The sequence below is a fragment of the Lactuca virosa genome, chromosome 6 (assembly GCF_052849685.1).
Source record: "Lactuca virosa cultivar CGN04683 chromosome 6, Lactuca_virosa_CGN04683_v6, whole genome shotgun sequence".
Classification (NCBI taxonomy): Eukaryota; Viridiplantae; Streptophyta; class Magnoliopsida; order Asterales; family Asteraceae; genus Lactuca; species Lactuca virosa.
This window is the reverse complement of record NC_136431.1, coordinates 211022080-211027436: the sequence shown is the minus strand read 5'-3', so window position 1 is coordinate 211027436 and position 5357 is coordinate 211022080. Positions and strand designations below refer to the sequence as shown.

General features: G+C 32.0%; 1 long non-coding RNA gene across 6 annotated transcripts; it reads right to left on the bottom strand.

The window, feature by feature from the left end:
• Window positions 1-564: 564 nt before the first annotated feature.
• On the bottom strand, window positions 565-4281 carry LOC145118743 (uncharacterized). Of its 6 annotated transcripts, none has more exons than XR_013713427.1 (7): window positions 3999-4281; window positions 3766-3898; window positions 3482-3651; window positions 2914-2993; window positions 2674-2723; window positions 1319-1649; window positions 565-844 (listed from the first exon to the last, which is right to left on the bottom strand). It is a non-coding gene; the product is annotated as an uncharacterized LOC145118743 (long non-coding RNA). The 6 variants fall into 6 exon arrangements; XR_013713428.1 differs by having other exon boundaries at window positions 566-844; window positions 3766-3879; window positions 3999-4280; XR_013713429.1 differs by having other exon boundaries at window positions 567-844; window positions 3482-3642; window positions 3766-4278.
• Between the last annotated feature and the right edge of the window lie 1076 nt (window positions 4282-5357).

Sequence of the window (5357 nt, the reverse complement as noted above, 5' to 3'; positions counted from 1 at the left end):
TGGTCACGGTCGGGTACTGTCACCACCGAGGACCACCACCACCACTACACCATCTCTTAAATTTCCGCCACCACATATGCTATTTACATTGAATTTCGAGATTTTATTTTAAAATATGTGTGTTTGTATATATTATGTGGAAATAGGCATATGTGTGTATAAATGGTGTGTTTTTTTTCATCATCAAGTGGTTTTTTTGATGTATTCGGTGTATGTATGTGAAAATATGTGTATTTGGTGTATCTATATGCGTATAATATGTATATGAAAGCATGTGTATTTTGTGTATGTATGATGCTATTATGTATGTATGTGAAAGTATGTATATTAGATATAAGTAGGATGTGTAATTGTGTATTTGGTATATGTTATGTGCAATTGGACATATATGTGTATATTTGGTATATTATCTACGTGTATTTTGTATATGTACGAGGTTTTTAGGCCCGCACGTTGCGGCGGGAGTTTATGCAATAATTTTTATTGAGATGGGAAGAAATCATTAAGGGTCATTTTAGTGCATTTTGCAAATTTAATGGAAATACATTGCTACTAATGGAAAATCAATGACAAATATAAATTACATATTTACATATATACAAATACACCCATATACATACTGTCACCTCTGCACAACTTATTTAAATATATGTATATTTTTTAGAATAGATATATTAACATATCAATGACTTATTTAAATATATGTATATTTTTTAGAATAGATATATTAACAGATCAATGAAAGTCAGTTGTTATTTCTTGTATTTAACCCTAGTTTTAGAAATATTAAATATAGTATCATTGGTAAAAGTATTACTTTCTCAACTTGTGCTCCATAAGTAGGCTGCAAAAAACAAATAATAATGTTAAATTCTTCATGAACAAATTACATATTGTAACACAACAGCAGACAAAGAGCCTTAGTTGTGGCAAAAAAAAAAAAAAGAATTCACACATGATTTTTTATCACAATTTTCATTTTTTTATTTTTATTTTTTTTGCTTTAATTTAGAAAATTGTTTCGAATCGTAAAGCAAACTAAACCGTAAGATTACCCAATGGTTAATTCAAAAAAGGAATTATTGGTGAAATATCAAAATGCATAATTTAAAAATATTTAAAACTTTTAGAGTTTGATCGGAAAAAAGAGCTAATATTAAACCGCAAAAAGTGCCCAAAATCAACATTTTCTTTTTATTTTTTTATTTTTTGTAATTTATCCTATAGTTATCTTTGCAGACAATAAATAACTCAAGAACAATCAAGATCCAAGTTGCATGCTTTCTATAAATGAAAATAGAGATGGATAAATCTTCACCTTAATTACTTCAACATTGGTGTGAATCATGTCTTCAACAGCCCTCTCTATTTTATGGCCCCTAGTAACGATCATATCTCACCTTCATATAATTCCGTAACCAAAGGAACAACATTATCATCTTCATAAGTGTCTTTTAAGCCCCCAATATTCTGATGTGGTGGCATATGTTTCATAGTCTCAACTTACTTCCTTACATCTTCAATATGCGCCCTTGTTCTAAGCTTCTTTTTTGAAATTGATTTACAGGCAATACTTTACAGGTAGATTTATCGGTACACGTATATGTAATTCCAAACTCTGCTCCACCCATCTCCTTACCAAGTACATACTGTTTGAGTTATAGATATTGAATGTCAAAATCATTAAAATGATAAAATCACATATTTTAAGGCCTACAACATAAGTATGCTCTAAAAAATTATCTTACTCGATGCATGTCCCCTAGTTAATCATTAACCCAAACTCTTTTCTGGAAGACTATAATAGTCAAGTTTTACAAAAAAAAGTAATAATAATAATGAACTTATAGCTGTGGTCTTCCTCTAGCATACAATTCCAACATGCATTAATAATGCCACATAAGAAATGTGGAAAACTTTAATCCAAATAAATTATTAATAATAAAATAGAAACATACATTAAAGGAATAGTTGTTCTGTTGAGCAGCGTATTATTCCATAAGATAAGCTTGCTTTTAGTGACATTTCCCAAATTAAAATCATGCTCTAACAACTATAATAAACGATTCAAAATAAAATTAAAGCAGTAATAAAAGTTCAGATGAGTACAATCGGGTATAATTTGAGGGAAAAAATTACCATTGAAGAGTGTTAGAAATACACAAATGTTTTGGCTAAAAAGATATAAATTATTGAAAATTCGGGAGACTGGGTCGCCTTTAAATTCACCAAGAAACATCATGCAGATCATAACTCTTAAGTATAGTAGTAAACCAGTCATAGTTGTCTTGAAATCTTCAACATCCACACTCAAGACTTAAAACATGAGAGAGATGTTAAGATGATGTTACCTCAGAAGGGGTTGGCCATGAATGATGTTGATCATAATGAATACATTTGTAGGGATCATTATAAAAAAATTGGATGGTTGGCCAAAAAAAGAAAGAAAATAACATATTATCATAAAACTACAACAACAGGTCTTTTGTCTTAAGCTAATCAAGATAGGCTAAAAATGATAATTGGTCTTTTGTCTTAAGCTAATTAAGATAGGCTAAAAATGATAATTTCTTTGGGAGATGTTTAAGTCTTGTATTATCAGATTTTCCCCTGATCTTTATATAAAAATTGTTATCAAATTTATTTTAAGATGTCGTTTTCATCATAGATCACCTGGATGTCTACTTGATACTTCCTTGCATGAACCACTCAACATAACTAATCTGTGAATAAAAAACAACAAAAAATCCACAATAAGCTATGATAAATCCACAAAAATCAACAAAATGAAATCTTTACAAACTCATGACTAAATGATCCTTTTACCCTCAAATAACAAAAAAAAAACAACCAAAAAAACCACAAATCTTTTCAGCATAAATCGTGAAATCTATGAATAAAAATAAATGGTACCTGAACTTGATCAACGTAGATCCTCTTTCCCCCAATTTCACATTACAATTTTAAGTTTTAATTTATGATTCTTCATGTACCTGTGTATGATACTTGTTAAATGAAATTAAAGCTTATGTAGAGAAAGATTAGAAAAAAGGGTCAAAAAAATGGTGCTTGAATGTGGCGAAGTTCATGATAATGGTGGTGAGTGGTAAGTTCTTGGGCCATTGGATGTCAGAATAAACGATATCGATATGAGAAATCTTGGAAATAGGCGGTTCAGGTGTTAGTTAGTTTGTAGAAAGAAAAATAAAGTGATCTATGAAAAAGGAAAGTGCACTATGAAAAGAAGAGAAGAAATAGTGGTACTGGTAGCCGGTGCGGAAATGTGCCCAGTTATATTTAGGGTTTATCTGAAAGAGAGGGGGAAGGGAAACAGAATATTGTGATGGCGGTGGAAATGGTGCGGTGTTTTGGTGGTACGGTGGTGGTGAGGGTTTCTAAATACAAAATAGATAGTGAGAAGCACACCAATGGTTGTGAGGGTGAGATAAGAGAGTGTAAGGTGGGGGAAAAGAAGGAATACATGAGAACGAAGAAAACCGGTTGCCTACTCGTCTCTATTCAAATCCTGTACCACCGGTTCCCTGATTAGAAGCACAGTACTCCAATATTCTTCCTTTTTCATAGATTTTAACTTTTTGAACTTTGATCTTCATGGATTCGAGATGAACTTGAAATCCATATCTACATCATCTTTTAAGTACGGAAAGTAAATTATCAACCAAAACAGCTAAAAGTCTTATTAAGCAAAAATGATGAACAAATCGATATTTTCCTTTGGCTAGGGTTTTGACATATTTGGTTTACCTGGGCTAGCAGTAAATGGAAGACCTCTTTGGCTCCTAACAGTGCAGTAGAAAGAGGAGAATGGGTGAAGGTCTGTGAGATGTTATATAGTCGGTTCTTTCCCGATCTGTTCACCTGAGAACAAAGAAACAAACTAAAAACAATTCATGTTGGGTTAGCCTTAAAATAAACAAACATAACTTGCAAACGATACAAAAAAAAACAGAAGAAAAAACATTAGAAAAGGTACTAACAACCAAAAAAATCAAATCCAAAAGTGCAAGTTGGTGAGGTGAGGCAAGGTCATGGTTCTAGAGGGCAACGATTAGGCGGTGGTGCTCTGGTTATCTAATGATGGTGGTGGAGAAGGAAGAGAGGAGACAAATGAAGAATATGCAGCGAGTTCATGGAGGGGGATTATTACGGGAGATGTGGAAGTGACAGTGGAGTCTCGCGTGTTCAAATGGAAGATTGAAAGAGAGGTGTCTTCCGTGTTGAGAAGAAGCACATGCTCTTTAGTGATTTAAAAGTCAAGATGCCTGTAGTAAAGCACAGTAATATCACTATAGAGTGATGTGCTCTTATCTACAGGAGATAACATTTTGTCAAATGTCAGTTTTTACAATGTGAATATATGTATAAATGTCTCTGTGACAATGTATGTGTATATGTGATATATGTATGTGAAAGTATGTGTATTTCATTATAGTAAAAATGTCTCAATGATGAACATAAAAAAATATGTAGTTAAAATATTGGTATAATTAGGATGTTATTGTGTATTTGATATATTTATTGAGAATGTATGTATATCTGGTGTATATGTGGTTTGTGTATGTAAAAGTATATGTATTTGATGTTATTGTGTATGTATGTTAAAGAATGTGTAAAAAAACAAATAAAGTAGGACGTTATTTTTAGCAATGAAAACATAAAGTAAACCACTATCATAGATTATTTGTTTAAGACAGATTCGGTTGTACACCATGGCTGCTCTTATGGGATTTGGACATGGGCGTGATGGAGCTGAGGATCCACCTTTCCCAAACGGTAGAGGTGCCGGTCATTATGAGTAAAATGGTAAGTCTTATTATGAATTTTTATTTACTATATTTATTTAGTTATTATAAAATATTGTTTCTAGTAATTTTTAATTATATTTGTAGCTGTGTCACACAGGAGAGTCCTAGGAAAAGCGAAAAATATTAAGCTCGAAAGAGCTCTCTTACATAATAAGGGAAAACCGATTGAAATGGATTATGATAAGGGTATGACATATGATCCCGTAGGAGAGCCGAATTTTTAATATGATCCCATATGACAACATTTTTAATTATATTTGTAGCTGTTCCACATAGGAGAGTGCGAGGAAAAGCGAAAAACATTAAGCTCGAAAGAGCGCTCTTATATAATAAGGGAAAACCGATTGACATGGATTATGTAGGGGTATGACATATGATCCCGTAGAAGAGCCGAATGACATGTTTTCACGGGAAGTTGGGAAAATAATGTGGCGAATGATCCATTTTGATAAATGGACATGGAAAAAAATTTCCCCTGTCATAAAAGAGACAATAAAACAACATTTATGGGTAAATTATTTATATAAGAAT